Genomic DNA, 17,691 nt, shown 5'->3' on the forward strand with positions numbered 1-17,691 from the left:
GTGGAGAGCAGGACTGACTCTAGTGGCTGTTATTATGAGCATGTTTCCCAGGAGTGTTGTCAGGTAAATGAGCAAGAAAACCAGGAAGAAGAAGCCCTGTAGTTTGGGGTGGTTGGAAAATCCCAAGAAGATGAATTCAGTGACGGCTGTCTGATTGTTCATTTCAAGTGGTGTCATAGCTACAAAATAATGAGAAAAATAAAAGCCTTATGAGAATGTACAAAGAGCACCCCAGATTGGCATGTTAACTTGCAAGGCCATGTCAAATGATATTGGAGCTAGAACAGTCTGGACTGTGGAGGGAGGCGTACAGGAAGACCTGTTGGGAGACCACAACTTTTCATTCAGCAAATCCAGCCAGCTCAGGCCCAGGGGTCTCCTACACAGTCTTGTGAGGCTTCTGGTACATGAAAATAAATAGTGATTTGGTCAAAACCTACAATAAACTGATAATCCCTGTGTGAGAGTAAGTTCATCTCTCTCTGGCTCTGCAAAATTTCCCTCCTAACATTGTATGCTTTGCTACATTAAATTCTTTTTTTAAATAAATATTTTATTTTTTAAAGTAATATAATTGTGAAAAGTTAAAAAATGCAGAAAGAGATAAAGAATAGAACCATTCACAGGATATATGCTACTGTTTAGTGTACTCCATTCTAGTCTCTTTTTCTATGTATGAATCTTGATCTCTATTTATAGGCTTAAAATATTGGGAGCACAAAGTGCCACAAATGCACTTTATTTTACTTTTAACAATTTTATCTCTTTATATTTGAAGTGGGTTTCTTTGGGGGCCTGGGAGGCTCAGTCAATTAAGCATCCAACTCTTGGTTTCAGTTCAGGTCATGATCTCATGGTTTGTGAGTTTGAGCCCCACATCAGGCTCTGCACTGACAGTCTGGAGCCTGTTTGTGATCCTCTCTCTCCCTCTCTGTCCCTCCTGTGTGCTCTCTCTCTCTCTCACTCTCTCTCTCAAAATAAACAAAATTTAAAATCACCTCCATTAAAAAAACAATAAAGTGGGTTTATTTCACACAGTATATAGTTGGATAGTGCTTTTTAAATAATCCAGTCTGACCATCCCTTTAACTGTTATTTAGATCATTCACATTTAAAGTGATTATTGATATGTTTCTATTAAAACAGTCCATTTTACTAGGTGTTTTCTACTTGCTCCACTTACTCTTTGTTTCTTGTTCCCTCCTTTTCTGTCTCCTTCTGTCTGTATGCTTAAGTGAGCATCTTTTATGATTCTTTTTTATCTCCTTTATTTATTGTTTTACATTGTAGTAAAATGTTCTGGTTGTTGCCCTAGAAATTACAAAATACATTGTAAATAATATGAGTCTACCTTCATATAATATACCACTTCAGAGTAGTCTTAAGACCTTGTATTTCCAATTTATCCCTTGCTTCCTTTTTGCTATCCTTGTCACATATTTTACTTTTACATATGCTACAAACATGCACTACATTGTTGCAATTTTTGGTTTAAACTGCCAATTTTGAGAATTAAAAATAAAAGTGAAATCTATTTTACTCTCTTCGTTTTCTATGGCTGTCATAACAAATTACCACAAACCTGATGATTTGTTTTTTTGTTTTTTTTCAAAATAAACTTAGATTACAAACCTGATGATTTGAAATAAACAAACACAGATATTCACTCACAGTTCTGTGGGCTTAGAGTTCTGAAATCAAGGTGTTAGCAGAGTTATACTCCCTCTGAAGCCTCTAGCAGAGAACACTGTTTTGCCCTTTCATAGTTTCTGGTGTCTCCGCCAAATCCTTGGTCTTCCTTGGCTTGTAGCTTTGCTTCTTATCACATGGCCTACTTCCCTACGTGTATCTCTGTGTGTCCTTTCCTTTTCTTGTAAGGACACCAGTCTTGGGATCTAGGGTCCACCCTAATCTAGTATCACCTTATATTAATTTAAATAATTACATATTCAAAGACTCTATTTCCAAATAAGGTCACATTCTGAGGTTCTCAGTAGACATGAACTTTGGAGGGATGAGATTCAACCCAGTACATTTACCTTCATTTAATGCATTTCTAATACTTATCATTAGTTTGATGAGGATCCAGGTTTGTGACCTGTATGGCAATCCTTTTTCTAAAGTGCTTTCATTAACATTTCTATTAGAGTATGTCTACTGGCAAAACACCTCTTCAGTTTTTGCTTATCTAAAAAATATGTTTATTTCTATTGATATTTAAAGGATATCTTTTCAGCTGACAGGTTTTTTAAAAGCACTTTAAAAATGACACAAAATTGTCTTCTTGCTTGCATACTTTCTGATGAGAAGTCCGCTATAATTCTTACTCATGGGCCTCTATCAAGTTGAGTCTTTCCCTTCTATCTGCCTTCAAAACCTTCTGTCTTTATAGCAGTTTGAATATAATATGACTAGGTTTTTGTGAGTTTTTTAAAATTATTAGTTCTGCTTAGTGTTCTCTGAATTTCTCAATCTATCATAAGTTTTGGAAAATTATCAGCTATTATTTCTTCAAATATATATATATTTGCTCTGTTTATTCTTTCTCTTCCTTCTAGGATTATAATAATGTATATGCTAAATTGTTTGACATTATGTCACAGCCCTTGGATGCCCCATTCTTTTTTTTTTGGTCCTTGTGTTTTGATTTGGGTAATTTCTGTTGACCTGTCTTCAAGTTCATTAATTCTTTCTTCAGCTGCATCAAGTGTACTGATGACATTGCCAAAGGCATTTTTCATCTTTATATAGTGTTCTTTATTTCTCACATTTCTATTTAATCTTTCCTACAGTTTCCATCATTTTGCTGAAATTAACTGTGTGGTCTTGTACATTGTTTACCTTTTTAAAGATTTATTTATTTATTTTGAGAGAAATAGAGAGTGTGTGCAAGAGAACAGGGCAGAGAAAGAGGGAAAGAAAATCCCAAGTAGGCTCTGTGCTGTTAGCATGGAGCCTAACACAGGGCTCAATCTTATAAAGCATGAGATCATGACCTGAGCTGAAATCAAGAGTCAGATGCTTAACCAACTGAGTCCCCCAGGGTCCCCTGTTGTTTACTTTTTCTATTAAAATGTCTTATCTATTAATCATTTTTATTTTAAATTCCCTGTTTGATAGTTTTAATATCCTTCTCAAATCTGGATCTGGTTCTGATGTTTAAATTATCTATTCAAAATGTATTTTTCCTTATCTTTTTGTATGCATTATAACTTTTTGTCAAAAGCTGGACATGTATAGGATAGTAAATACTGAGGTATAAATTTATTTGCTTGGAGATGAACATGCCTTTCTTTATACTAAATCTTTAGTGTGAGGGTTAATCAAGTGAGCAGTTGGACTGAGTTTGAGTCCATTTTTCCTATGGTCACCCTGAGTGACTAAATGCTTCAGATTACTCTGATATTTTGTGTTTAGGGTGTGGACTAGTGTGGACTAGTGTGGACTAGTGAAATGTACCCACATTTCTGCTCCCTGTTAGCTTTGTGTTTTCCATTTTTCTTACTCTCTAGAGATAATCTGTTTCTTCAAGATCTCCTAGCTGTACTCCACTGTTATTTTTACTTGATGCTTGTTAGTGGGTCAGTGGGGGATAAAGGAAAGGTATTCTCTGATGCTCTGGTTAACCCTTAATTTTAGATACTGTGAACCTGGGTCTCGGAAGTGTGGCTTTCACGAGTGTTCCTGCCCCTCCTCCAGCTGTACAGCTGGACCTAGATATATTCCTGCTCCCCAAACCCAAGGAGTAGAACTTTTTTGCTTTTTCCCTTCCTGGGATTGTAATGGGATTGCACAGTACCCTAAGATGACAACTTTTATAGCTCTTGCCCTTACGGATTGCAGCTTTTCTTCTGTAGTAAAAAATCCAGGAAATTGATCTTGGAGGAGTTTTGACAGTTGCTGCTACTCCTTTTCCCTGTTATTTGCCCTCCACTCCAGCTTGGCCTCAAACAGCATCTTTAGGGAAGCTTTCTAAGAATGCTTTTCTGGGGCGCTAGGTGGCTCAGTCAGTTGGGCATCTGATTTTGACTCAGGTCATGATCTCATGGTTCGTGGGTTCGAGCCCTGCGTTGGGCTCTATGCTCAGAACTAACAGTTCAGAGCCTGGAGCTTGCTTCAGATTCTCCATCTCCCTCTCGCTCTGCCCTTCCCTGGTCACACTCTGTCTCTCTCTCTCTCTTTCTCTAAAATAAATAAAACATTAAGAAAAAGAAAAAATAATGCTTCCCTGTGAGCATCTGGTTGAATTTATGGAGGGAAAGCAAGAAGGTACAAGCCTTATGTCTATGGCCCTCAGGGACTTCACACTCTTATGCTAGCCTATACTTCCCATCAGTTTACAAGGTCTTCCCATCAGTTTACAAGGTATTTAGTGGTTTCTGCCTTAGGCAAAAAAAAAATCATGGGTTCTTGTGGTTGCCTCTTTCTCCAGTTTTGTTTCAGTTGTTTGCCTTGCAACCTCAATTCCCTGATGGGTTCAAGAAAAGTAATTAATTTGCATTTTTTCCTGCTTTTTGTTGTTGGCATAATGATGGGAGCAAGATGCTTTCCAGCTCATTAAATCTCTAAGCTGAAATTCAAAGTCTACATAACCACTTTTTTAAACTATTTGGCAGTTTCTAATAAAGTTAAACATGCGGTTTCTCTGTGACCCAATAATTCTACTCCTAGGCATAGTCTCAAGAAAATGGATGTACAGTTCACAGAAAGACTTGTATGAAGAGGTTCAAAACAGATTTTTTCTTCAGAATAGCTCAAACAAACTATGTCTATGAGTAGGAAAACAGATAACAAATTGTGGTTTATCATACAGTGCAGTGCTACACAGTTATCTAAAAAACATACAAATTACCAATACACATTATAACATTGGTGAATCTAAAAAACATTTCATTGAAAGAAAGAAGCCAAACACAAAAGAATACATATGGTATTTTTTCTTTAAATGAAGTTCAAAAATAGGAAAAACCAAACTATGGTAATCAAATGAGGACAGTAGTTACTTCTGTGGGCTGAGGGGATTATCTGGAATGAAGCATGAAAGAATTTTCTGGGGCTGATGGAAATGTTCTGTATAATTGATTTAATATATTATATACATATATATGTATATATCTAAAAATTTATCAATCTATACACTTAAGATTTGTGCATTTTACTAGATGTGAATTATAATTCAGTTTTAAACATAAAATGAAAAGGAGGCACCTGGGTGGCTCAGTTGGTTCAGCATCCAACTCTTGATTTCAGCTCAGGTCATGATCTCATGGTGGGTAGGATCAAGCTTCATGCTGTCAGCACAGAGCTTGCTTGGGATTCTCTATCTCTCCCTCTCTCTTGCCCCTTGCCAACTCATTCTCTCACTCTCTCTCTCTCTTTCTCTCTCTCAAAATAAATAAATATTTTTAAGTAAAAATAAGATGAAAGACATAAAAGCAAGAGGCATTTTTCAATAAAATTTTCATCTCAGGATTGGTCAGAACCAGACCTAAATATTAAGTCACTAAGACTTGAGTATTCTTTCCCCATTTTTGCACCTCTCTACTTCTTTTTATTTTTTAATGTTTTATTTATTTTGAGAGAGAGAGAGAGCAGGTGAGCACAGGAGCAGGGGAGGGACAGAGAGACAGGAGAGAGAGAATTCCAAGCAGGCTCTTCACTTTGAAAATGCAGAGCCTAATGCAGAGCTCAAACCACATGACCAGAACCTGAGCCAAAGTCAAGAGTTGGATGCCCAATGAACAATCACACAGGCACCCCTTCATCTCTCCCCTTCTCTACCACAATAAGAGTTCAGTACACATCACCTTTTGCAAATCATATCAAGTCACTCTCTTTGCAATATTTCCTTTGGAGGAATGAATGTGATTGGTGCAGGCACACATACATATTTAATGGGGGAGGGAATCATGTCTGAGGTCACTGCCCCAGGGATAATGGGATAGTAGATTGGTATCCCAGGTAACATAGGTGGGAGAAATCTCAAGCATTTGGTCTGCCCAGCCGAAGGAAAATAAGCTCAGAGTATTTGGGTTGTTCTAATGGGTACAGAAGAAAGGATGCAGAGATCTCTGGGAAAGAAGTGAACCTCAGGAGCTGCACTGCTACCAGGAAAGCTATTGGATTCTGAGGTCTCTAGAAGCCCTCTCACCTATGGCTGTATCTCCTATGTCTAGGAATTCCTGCTGTGTTGCAAGGAATGGAGAGGGGTAAACCTAGCCGGGGGCTGCCAAGTTCTAACAGATTAATTCTACATTGCTTGGTGGTTTTTCTAAAGTAAACTCTACCCCCAATGTGGGGCCCAGCTCACAACCCCAAGATCCAGAATCACATGCTCTACCAACTGAGCCAGCCAGGCACTGTGTGGCTTGGTGAGTTTTACTTTAAGCACAACCTCATTAGCTACTTCAGAGGAAGTGACAGGGCACCAGCTGCATCTGGGGCACAGTCTAGGCTGTGCAAGGTCTGTCTCTCTGGTCAGTGTCCTTGGAGACAAAAATAACTGAGCTCTCCTACAACAGGGGCCTCAGAAGATACCCTCACTCTTGCTGTGGCCCAGCAGAGAGCTCAGATGTCTGCCTGGAAGCCAGGATTTGATGTGAGAATGGGCAGGAAGGACGCATACAGATCAATAATGTCCCACAAACTACTTTCAAGGTTAGGACAGACTGGAAGCAAGGGGCATCTGGAAGGTATAGACTGGGTTTTAGGGAAGCATCAGCTTTGAGAAACTGATAAAAATCTGTAGATCCAGAAAATGCAAATATATACATTCACAGAATCTTTATGCAATTGAAAATTGTGAAACTCATCCCCAGGGTCCCTAAGAGGCTATGTGCCTTAGATTAAAACAATTTTGTTTAGTCCAGGAATGTAGTCTGAGAACTAAAACTAGAGTCAACATACTGTTAAACCAGTAACAGTAACATAAACCAGTTTTAGTAACATAAAACTAGTAACATATTGTTACTTATTATTAAATATTAATATATTAGGATATGTAACACGTGGTAAGATACAGAGTTTTAGAGCTTAGAGAAAATGCCTGAAATACAGTTCACAGAAAGGGGCCATGTTTGAAGTACTTTGAGGTTTATGGATGGTGAGGACACTGAATCAGTTTGGGCAGACTGGGATTATTAGGTAAAACAGGAAAAAAAAAAAAAGAGGTGTAGCAGGTATGGGGAGGAAAAATGGTGGATTAGATCTGTGTAATGTTGAAGGTCAGGTACCTGTGGGATATCCATGTAGAAATGTCCAACAGGCAGTTGTAAAAAGATTTGTTCTCAGTAAATAGGCTGCAGATATGGGTTTGGGAGTCATTGCCTTGAAGATGGCTGTTGAAGCCATAGACATACATGAAATCAACCAAAGAGAGTAGACTGAGGAAAGAAGGGTAAAGTAGAACACTTGTGATGCTTGATATTTACAGGAAAGGTGGAAGATTATCAAATATCCAGGAAAGATTCAAAATACTCACCACTCTGTCTGGTTCATTGTAGGCATTGTTTCTCCCTAAGTTTTATTAGCAATGATTTATAGAAGTTCAATATTGGATTGAGTTGGGAATCTATGAGTACTATTAGAAAGTTCTTATTATGTTATTATGTATATTTTGTTGTCTGTTTTTACTACCAACTACATAGATGAACTTGAAGTCATTAAAAAATCAATGACATGGGGTGCCTAGGTGGCTCATTCTGTTAAGGATCTAGCTTTTGATTTTGGCTCAGGTCATGATCTTGTGGTTTGTGAGTTTGAGCCCTGCATTGGGCTCTCCACTAACAGGGCAGAGCCTGCTTGGGATTCTCTCTCTCCCCCCCGCTCTCTCTCTGTCCCTTCCCTGTTCACACTCACTCATGCAGGCTCTCTAAAAAAAAAAATAAATAAATAAATAAGTAAACATTTTTTTAAAAAATCAATGACATGTATATTTTTGAACTCCTGATATCAAAAAGGTACATATGACAAGCTCTTTTAAAGATCAGTGTCTACATGAAAAGATGCTCAATATCACTCATCATCAGGGAAATACAAATCAAAATTACAATGAGATATTACCTCACACCAGTAGGAAAGGTTAAAACGAACAACATAGGAAACAACAGATGTTGGCGAGGATGCAGAGAAAGTGGAACCCTCTTACACTGCTGGTGGGAATGCCAACTGGCACAGACATTCTGTAAAACAGTATGTAAGTTCCTCAAAAAGTTAAAAATGCAATGCACTACCAGGATGGCCCAGCACCAGTAGGTATTTACCCAAAGGATAAAAAAATACTGATTCAAGGGGAAACACATAGCAACATTATCAACAATAGCCGACTTATGAAAGGAGCCCAAATGTCCATCAACTGATGAATGGATAAAGAAAAGGTGCTATATATTATATGGATTAGATACTACTTTATACATATACATAATATTATATATGAATATTATATATCATGGAATGTTTATTATATACATGAATATTCTATATAATAGAATATATATGAATAGTATCTATAATGGAATATTGCTTAGCCATCAAAAAGGATGAAAACTTGCCATTTGCAACAACATGGATGGAGCTAGAGTGCATTATGCTAAGTGAAATAAGTCAGAGAAAGACAAATACCATGTGATTTGACTCACATGTGGAATTTAAAAAAATAAAACAAACATGGAGGGAGAGGAAACCCAAGAAACGGGCTCTTAACTATAGAGAACAAACAATGGTTACTGGAGGGGAGGTGGGGGGTATGGGTTAAATGAGGGATGGCCATTAAGGAAGGCACTTGAGATGAACACTGGGTGTTGTGTGTAAGGGTGGAATCACTAAATTCTATATCTAAAATTAATGTCACTGTATATTAACAAACTAAAATTTAAATAAAAACTTGGAGGGGTGCCTGGGTAGCTCAGTCAGTTAAGTCTCTGACTTTGGCTCCAGTCATGATCTCATGGTTTGTGGGTTTGGGCCCCCCATGGGGCTCTGTGCTGACAGCTTAGAGCCTGGAGCCTGCTTTGGATTCTGTGTCTCCCTCTGTCTCTGCCTCTCCCCTGCTCGTGCTATATCTCTCTTTGTCTCTCAAAAATGAATAAACATTTAAAAAATTTTTTTAAATCTTGGAAAGAAAAAAAGATAAGTGTTGGTACCTAAAAAAATATTGAGGTCTAGATGTATTTATAGAAAGATAAAATTCCTCATGGAAGATGATTCCACAACGGTTTACTCTAAGAAACTGGTGTGTGATCTGTGGAAATCCAAATTGTAAAACTGAATTTTCAATGTATAGGGATTTTAAATAATATGGTTTCTAAAGTTATATATACTGCTGTCCTATAAAGACCTTGAAATTTAACTTCTAATTACTTGAAGTCAGTCCCCAAGGAACACATTCATGGGATATACTGTATATATGCAGTGCAAACAGAACCACAGTAAAACATTTCCTTTGGTCTGGCTGACTAATTTCTTGCCAGCCAGGGGAATGGAGTAGAGTGTGAATAGTGTCCAATCCATTCTTTTTTTTTTTTTTAATATCTGATGTGCTTATTCTGTCAGTATAGAACAACTATGTTGAATTATCGCCATTATCACCATCATCAATACCATTATCATCATCAAAATCCATCATTAATAAGCACCATTTACACACTACACTTTGATACCACAGACACTTGCCCCCTGAGAATCTACATACATATGAATAGTTACATATGAACTTCAATCTCAAACCCTTGGCTGTGTAATGACCTCATTTTCCACAAGCACGTGGGGAAGATTTCACAGGAAAAAATCATTTAAGAGTATGTTTTCTTACCCTGCTTCTCTAAACGAAAATGTCAGGCTTTGCAGAAAGCCTTGTCTGGGGCACCCGGATGACCCAGTTAGTTAAAAATCTGACTCTTGCTTTTGGCACAGGTCAATAATCTCACAGTTTGTGACTTCAAGCCCGTCCCCACCCCGCACCTCAGGCTTTATATTGACAGTGCGGAACCTGCTTGGTACTCTCTCTGTCTTTCTCTCTCTCTGCCCCCCCCACCTCTCTCTCCCTCAAAATAAATAAACTTTAAAAATCTTGCTTAAGATTGTTTTTGAGAGATGGGGTTTTTAAAGATTAAATTTAGTATAATCCATCAGAATGGATTTAAAAATCGGAACTGGGGCGCATGGGTGGCTCAGTCGGTTTAGCGTCCAGCTTCGGCTCAGGTCATGATCTCAGTTCGTGAGTTCTAGCCCCGGCATCGTGCTCTGTGCTGACAGCTCAGAGCCTGGAGCCTGCTTCCAATTCTGTGTCTCCCTTGCTCTCTACCCCTCCCCCACTCATGCTCTGTCTCTGTCTCAAAAATAAATACAACTTAAAAAAAAAAAGAAATCAAACACAAGTTACTTTGAAAAGATGCAACATTTTTACATACTTGAACGAGGATCTTCCAAACTGAGTAATGAGTACAGACACACCTTAGGTAATAATGATCTTATTACTTATTAAATGCCTATTATGTGCTAACCTCTTACATGAATAACATCTAAGTTTCTTATATGTATTAACTCATTTCTTTCTCACAACAACCAATAAGACCACTTATTAAGCCCATTTTGTAGATCAAGAAACCGAGGCACAGAGGGTTTAATTCATATATTTATAATTGTTATTATTTTAAATCATAATTGTTATTAAAACGATACTTTGTTACCTGGTAATGATACCTTATATTTGTAAAGTGCTTTATAGTCTTCAAAGCACATGCATTCTTATCTTTTATTCTAATAATTCAAGGCACATGATTAAGAGCAAGCCCAATTTTCACTAAAAATTCCAAATCTCAGGTCCTTGAGGAATTTAATGTATTTAAATTTCAATAGAAAGTTGGTACTGAAGTTAAATATAATTTTTAAAATCTAAATACAAATGGTGGAAAATAAGCCTCGAGTTCTTAAAAGAGGAAAATTTTTTTTTGCCTTGGCAGTAAATGAAATGTTTTGTTGACTAACCTTAAGGAATTTATTTCTTCAAAGGAAACAAAATGGGGGAAAATTAAATCAGAGTAACCAGTGTGATTGTGAAAACCCTTTACAGCACATAAAGGAAGCATCTATTCATATTTTATTTCAGTAACACAAAGCAATGATGAAAATGTTTAAATCTAATTTTCATGTAAATTGCTAATCTACTTAAAATACACACACGCACACACACACACACACACACATCCACGCACACTCACACAATATCAGCACATGGGAAACTTTATCTAAAAGAAAACCCAAATGATTTCACATGCTTGTGGCCAAGTGTTTTTATTCCTATGGAATATATGCGCTATTTTCGTCCGGTCCGGGTCCCTACTATACAATTCTCTACAATATGGGTGCCTGGGGCCAGATGAAATAAGCAGAGGTCACTGCATAGGACAGGGCCTCTCCAACTTTAAGGTGCATGTAAACCACCTGCATCTTCCACAAGCCCCTGGGTGATGCCCAAGGTGCTGATTAAGGGACCATGCTTTAGTGCCAAGAGTCTCTCCAGGCTATTCCCACATAATAATCAGAGCTGCCTAGCCCCTAACTAGTAGGTTAAAAGTCCTGTCTTAAATTTACCAAGAATATGTCTACATCTTATCTCAAAACTTCATTCTAGTATTAACATTTCTTTCAGCCTTTTATACCTCACCTGTGCTCCTCCTAATGTAAAGGGGCAAGAGGAGACAAATTACTACCTTAGTTTGGTATGCAAGAGCCTCGGGCTATAAAATTCTTCAAGCTGTGAAATTCTCATTTCCTTTCAGTATTTTCCAACAGTCTTATCTTGGTAGTGGGCAGTTTTCAATTCAAATCAATTTAGTTCCTCCTGAAGGTCTCATATGGCCCTAGGCTGGGTATTATGAAGAAATCCAAAGGGAAAACGGTTCTTCCCTCCTCAAACTTACAATCTGATGGGAAGATAAATTGTAGTATAAGGCAGAAATCTTGGTAACATTTTGTTTACTTTTAAAATGGTTATTTAACAAAAACTTTTCTTTGGTCACACACACAACCTGTGCTTGAACAGGTCTAGGAATAGGGCACTCATTATGTGATCAATCCCCTCCTTCCATTTCAGATATTAGCTCCCCGAGGTCATGGTCCAGGCTTTTCAATTCTGTGCTAACAAACGAGGCTAGGACCTGGCATATAGTGTGCATTCAATAAATGTTTGATAAGTGAAGAAGGGCCATGAAGAATGCCTGTGGGAGTGGAGAGAACAGTTTCTTTAAAGACTGAGACTATAATATGTTATGTTAATGAACTGGAATTAAAAACTTAAAAAGCTAAAGAAGAGACTTCTCTGGCAACCATATATCATTATTTTTAGTGTGATTTATTGTCACATCGGTTTCCATACAACACCCAGTGCTCATCCCAGCAAGTGCCCTCCTCAGTGCCCACCTTCCCTGCTCCCCACCCCCCATCCCCCCTCAGTATTCAAGAGTCTCTTATTGGCAACCATATATCTTTAACATTAAAAAACTATCCCATTTATTGATTTTATATGCCCAAGGTATAAAACTGATGCTCAAATAAAGTCTAAATTTCAAAGGAAAAAAAAAAATAAGGACATGGCATGGCTGTGGACCCTAAAGAGATAGGCATTTGAGGTAGAGAAAGCATAGAAGAAAAACATGGGAGTTAGATGCCCAGAGTTGCTTCTTTTCTCTTGAACTACCCCAAGTTTTGTCCCTCTCCCATGTGTCCCAGATCACACATCCCTTTAAAAACAGGAAGAGTAAACCTACAGATTTGCTTCTGATAGAGCATGATTTAGACTTTTGTGCCATATTTCCAAAGCAGGGATCCAGATTAGTTCACCTGCGAGACCTCTCCCATCTCAAATGGTCTACTGTGATGATGGAACGAGGAACCTGTTGTCACCAGTTCAGTTTTGGAAACCTTCCTGCCAAATCTGCAATTAGGCAGGCAAGGGCACTTTACAGTGGGGTATTGTTTTTCTGTCCTCTTGTATGTATTATAAATTCCATTACCGTGCCTCTTAATACTTGCTGAGCCCATGCTATGTGCCAGGCACTCTTGTAGATTGCCCCCATGAATTCTCAAAGCAACTTTAAAGTACAAATACTATTATTAACTCTGTTTTGCAGATGAGAAAGCGGAAACTTCAAAATGTTGTTTCAAAGTCTCAGTTGTGATCACTGAATAGCCCACCTTCCCCACACTAATGCATGATTCAAGTACCTGCTCACAACTCTGCTTACTTATTCATTCCAAGCACATCTTGGTAATCCACTTGGCACACTGAACTGAAATCCCCTCACCTTTCTCCTTAACTGAGATGTGTAAATATAAATTTCAAGTTCTTACATGTATTCTTTATTTCTTAACCTTGCAACTTGTTGTTTCACAAACTGACTTTAAACTAGATAAACAAGCATTTTTTTAAGTAGGCACAGAGCCCAACACTGAGTTTGAACTCACAACCCTGAGAGAGTGCAGTGCTTAACCAAGGCACCCAAGCATTTTATAATATAGAGAGTAATGAGAATTCATCACTGGAGACACTCAAGTGAAGTCTACATTGTATATCTCCTATGGAGAGGATTGATTCAAGTCTTAAGTGAAGACCATTCAACATGTTTCTACAGTTTCTTTCAGCCCTGGGATTTTTTCTTCCAATGTCATTCTGCATCTGGAAATATGGCATGAGTAAAACCATGGAAATTTCATATTTCATGTCATTGCATCAGACCCAATACATCAATGTACTGTTTAATATTAATCCATTCTAACAACATCCCTTTCTACCATTTATGGACATTTTCTAAGATGGTAAATATTTCAAATGACCAAAAGCCTACTTGGCTTGATAGATAGATAGATAGATAGAGTTAGATAGATAGATAGATGATAGATGATAGATATAGATATATACTATATATATTCCCTTATTTTATGTTATTTATCTTATTTAAAGATTTCAAATCTTTTTTTGAAACCATTATAGATACATAAGAAATTGCAAAGAAATGCACAGAGTACTGTAATTACATTTTAAAATTAAAAATATATGGATTTTTAATTACAAAAGTAGTACATGTTCTCTAAAAAATATCACATAAGTCAAAAGTACATAAAAAGTGAATAAAGTGTCTTCACCTTCGTATAATTCTGTGCTCAGCACCACTGGTAACAGTTCGGTGTGTGTCCTTCCAGCCTTTTGTTAAATTGCTTACATGGTGGCCAAAAAGCTTAACAAACAATCAACAGCCCCCAATATAATAGTAGCTTCTGTTTCTTAGTACTTACAACGTACCAGGATGTACGTGGGTGTTTGTACATGTGTCCATAACAATCCCATATAGAAAGTATTATTAAGATATGCAGGGGAGGAAACTGATACTTAAGGTTGCACAGCTACTTAAGCAAGACTGGAATTTAACCCAGGTCTATCTGACTCTGGAGGCCGTAATCTTTCCAACTCACTGTCCTGCAGAGAATGTTCCACGGAATGAGAGAGAACACCAAATAAGGGGAAATACCTATATCTTTTTGAATTTTCTAAGAATTCAGCCAAATCAGCATTAAAGAAAAAAAAAACCCACAAAAGTTAATGTTAACATCAGTAAAACCGATTTCTTGGAATGCTGCTGATAAAAAGTCGAATTATTGACTGTTCCACCAATTGTCCCTCCCCATGGGTGGCCCCAGCATAAGAGCATGTGTATTCATCAGGCTGAGATTTCTCAGCATCAGTTCTGTCTCAAATGTGATATAAGATCAGCATCTCTTAACCAGTGTCTTTAGTCTTAGATTTGAGAAGAGGGTGGCCCTATAGGAGTCTCACAGGAAATCACACACTTCCCCTGGACTATCCCGTGGACAGTATAAAGCCATTGTTAAAATTTTAGTTTCTTTTTATGAATGTGACTGTCAGAATGGAAGGGGGCTGGCTTCCACCAATGACCTCTGCATGATGGGCGCCTTAGGTCCTTGACCCTGCCATCATGAAGCCTGATACTTTCAATGGCAGCTGATTCTGCTGCCTACTAAAGCTGAATGACAAACCAAACTTAGAGATGTAAATTCTGCTCATCAACAACCCAGGCTAAAGTCTGTGGAGCAGGAAAAATACAAAATCCCGCACTTTAGTCAGGTCCAGAGCGAAAGAAGAAATTGAGAAGGGACATTTCAGCTGAACTTGGGAGGACATTTCTGTCCAGCAGTTTTGGTGCAAGATTTCCTGACCTGAGAAAAATAGCAGCCTGTGGGAACATAAATATGGCAGGATGGCCTCTTGGCCTGTGTTGATCTTAACATTCTCTTATCTCATAAGAGCAGGGGTTCCAATGGAGACCTTTTGGTGGCGTTGGGTGTTTCCAAGCCAACAGCAGCAATTATGCCTCTTCCTTTCCCAGGCAATAAATCCTCTCAAAGACAAATGAGTCAGAATGAAATTACTTAGGAATAACCCTGAATCTATGAGATTTCTAACACAGGGACTATGAGGGAAAAAAATCATTCACAAACTTCAGGGTTCAATTACAGTTAATAAATTGCTTTCATTACACTCTCCCAAACATCAGTTAGTTGCAACACGACAATAGGAATGTCCAGCTAGTAAATAAATATGTTTCCAAATAGAAGTGTTATGCAAATTTAATTATATTAATTTAAATAAATATTGTGTGTGTGCCTATTATCGCATTATAATGTATCATATAAAAAATGACTCCATCCTTTCTCCCTGAAAATTATTCCTGTATGTCCTGTTTGTCAAAAATAGAGTACTAACACATTGCATTCTATATCATTTACTATAAACTAAATTTTCAATCATATTATTTCATTAAGGAATTCAGGCACCCCCTCAGGTTTTGGAGTAGATGATTGGCTAAAGTAATTCTATTCTGGTTCTTTATAGAAGCACAATGGTAGAAATTGACATACACATGGAAAAATATTAAAAATGTCATTACATAAATGCCTTCAACATGATAATGAAAATATGCAGAATATTTTATAATATGCTCTTAATAGGTAGATATATCCTGACATGGGACACAGTTTTTCTCATTTGTGTTGTAAGTAAACCACTTACCACTGACTCTCACAGAAAGACTTGCTTCTCTCTACTTTAGCTCCTGGAATGGAAAGGATACTCTTTGGTAGAACAGACTGTCGACTGCTGTGCCTTTTGAGGAGAGCATGACATTCCAGGAGATGCCTTGAGCATACTCATTGCCTAATGCAAGAGTTGAAAATTCTTTGATCTCTCAATGAATTCATTTTTCTAGGATGGACATTTATAAATGCCTGTGGACAAATCTTTTGGGAACACTCATATAATCTCTAAGCAGCTGTTCTGGGATTACTCAAGGACAACAGACTGAATATAAGGCACAGAAATGATGAACAATTAATTCTCTCTTGGATTCATTAAAGTCAGGGCAATCATCTTTTCCCAGCATACAAGGAGGAGTTCAGCTTCCTTTCTCTTTAGGGACGTTTATGAGTAAAGTTCAGTACTAGATTTCTTCTTTTAAGGAGTTGGGAGTGGCAGAAGTCAATCTCATTGACTTCTTCTCATTATCATTAGGAAGAAGAGAGGTAAGTGTGGGTGTTGGATTTGGTTGGATTCTATGAAGCATGAGGAGTTTTCCCCTCAGACCTGGACTCCACGACAGTGCATGCCATGCCAGTGGGTGTGTATTAGAGGCATAGTACTGAAAACACACTCTGTTGACACTAAGCTTCTCCTAGTTAGGGCTGCTCTCCTGGACATGGTGCTTCCTTCTTCCCCCACCAACATACTTATATCTTCATGTCCCCAGATTTCTGGTCCTGCCATTGCTCATGACCTGATGATGACATTATTGACATGGAGTTTTAAAGGAGAAAATGGCACAGACATTGAACATCTCTGTAGGTCACAGTTGGGAAGAAGGCTATAAGTCTGAAATTTTTGCAATATTTTACTTCACTAAAATTAGGATAAAAACATTAGATGGTGTCAAGAGTTAAGTGTCTAAAACTCAAACACTCCCGTAGTGACATGAGTTTGTCCATACATGAAGGAGAAATGCAGAAGTGATGCTTATCAAAGACCTTAGAATCATTAGCCATCAAGGAAACACAAACCAAAATCAAACTGATATAGTACTTCACACACACTAGGATGGATATACTAAAAAGAACATATAATAACATATTGGTGAGGAGGTAAGGAAATTAGAATCCTCATACACTGTCCTTAGTAATGTAAAATGGTGCTACTGTTTTGAAAGCAACTTGACAGTTCTTCAAAATGGTAAACATAGAGTTCCCATATGACCCAAAATTTCACTCTTAGATATAAACTCTATATAAATAAAAATATGTTCACAACAGCATTATTCATAACAGCCAAAAAGTGGAAACAACAAAAATGTCTATCAAATGACAAATGGAAAATAATGATAATGGAAAAGTAAAATGTGGCATATCCATAAAATGGAAATCATTTAAGAAGAAGGAATGAAGTACCAATACATACCACAATATGGGTGAGCCTTGGAAACATCCCAAGTGAAAGAAGCCAGATACACAAGGCACATACATATTTTATGATTTTATTTCTATGAAACATCTAGAATATGGATGTCCATAGATACAGAAAGCAGATTAGTGGTTGTCTAGTGCTAGTTGTCCAGTGCTGCTAAATTGGGAGAA

At 37.6% G+C, this 17,691-nt stretch overlaps 1 long non-coding RNA gene across 1 annotated transcript in view; it reads right to left on the reverse strand.

Moving 5' to 3' along the window:
* LOC115299905 overlaps positions 1–17,691 on the reverse strand; it is a 52,286-nt gene that overhangs the window by 18,859 nt on the left and 15,736 nt on the right. The window lies entirely within an intron of this gene.

Source organism: Suricata suricatta, chromosome 8 (assembly GCF_006229205.1).
Source record: "Suricata suricatta isolate VVHF042 chromosome 8, meerkat_22Aug2017_6uvM2_HiC, whole genome shotgun sequence".
NCBI classification, from domain to species: domain Eukaryota; kingdom Metazoa; phylum Chordata; class Mammalia; order Carnivora; family Herpestidae; genus Suricata; species Suricata suricatta.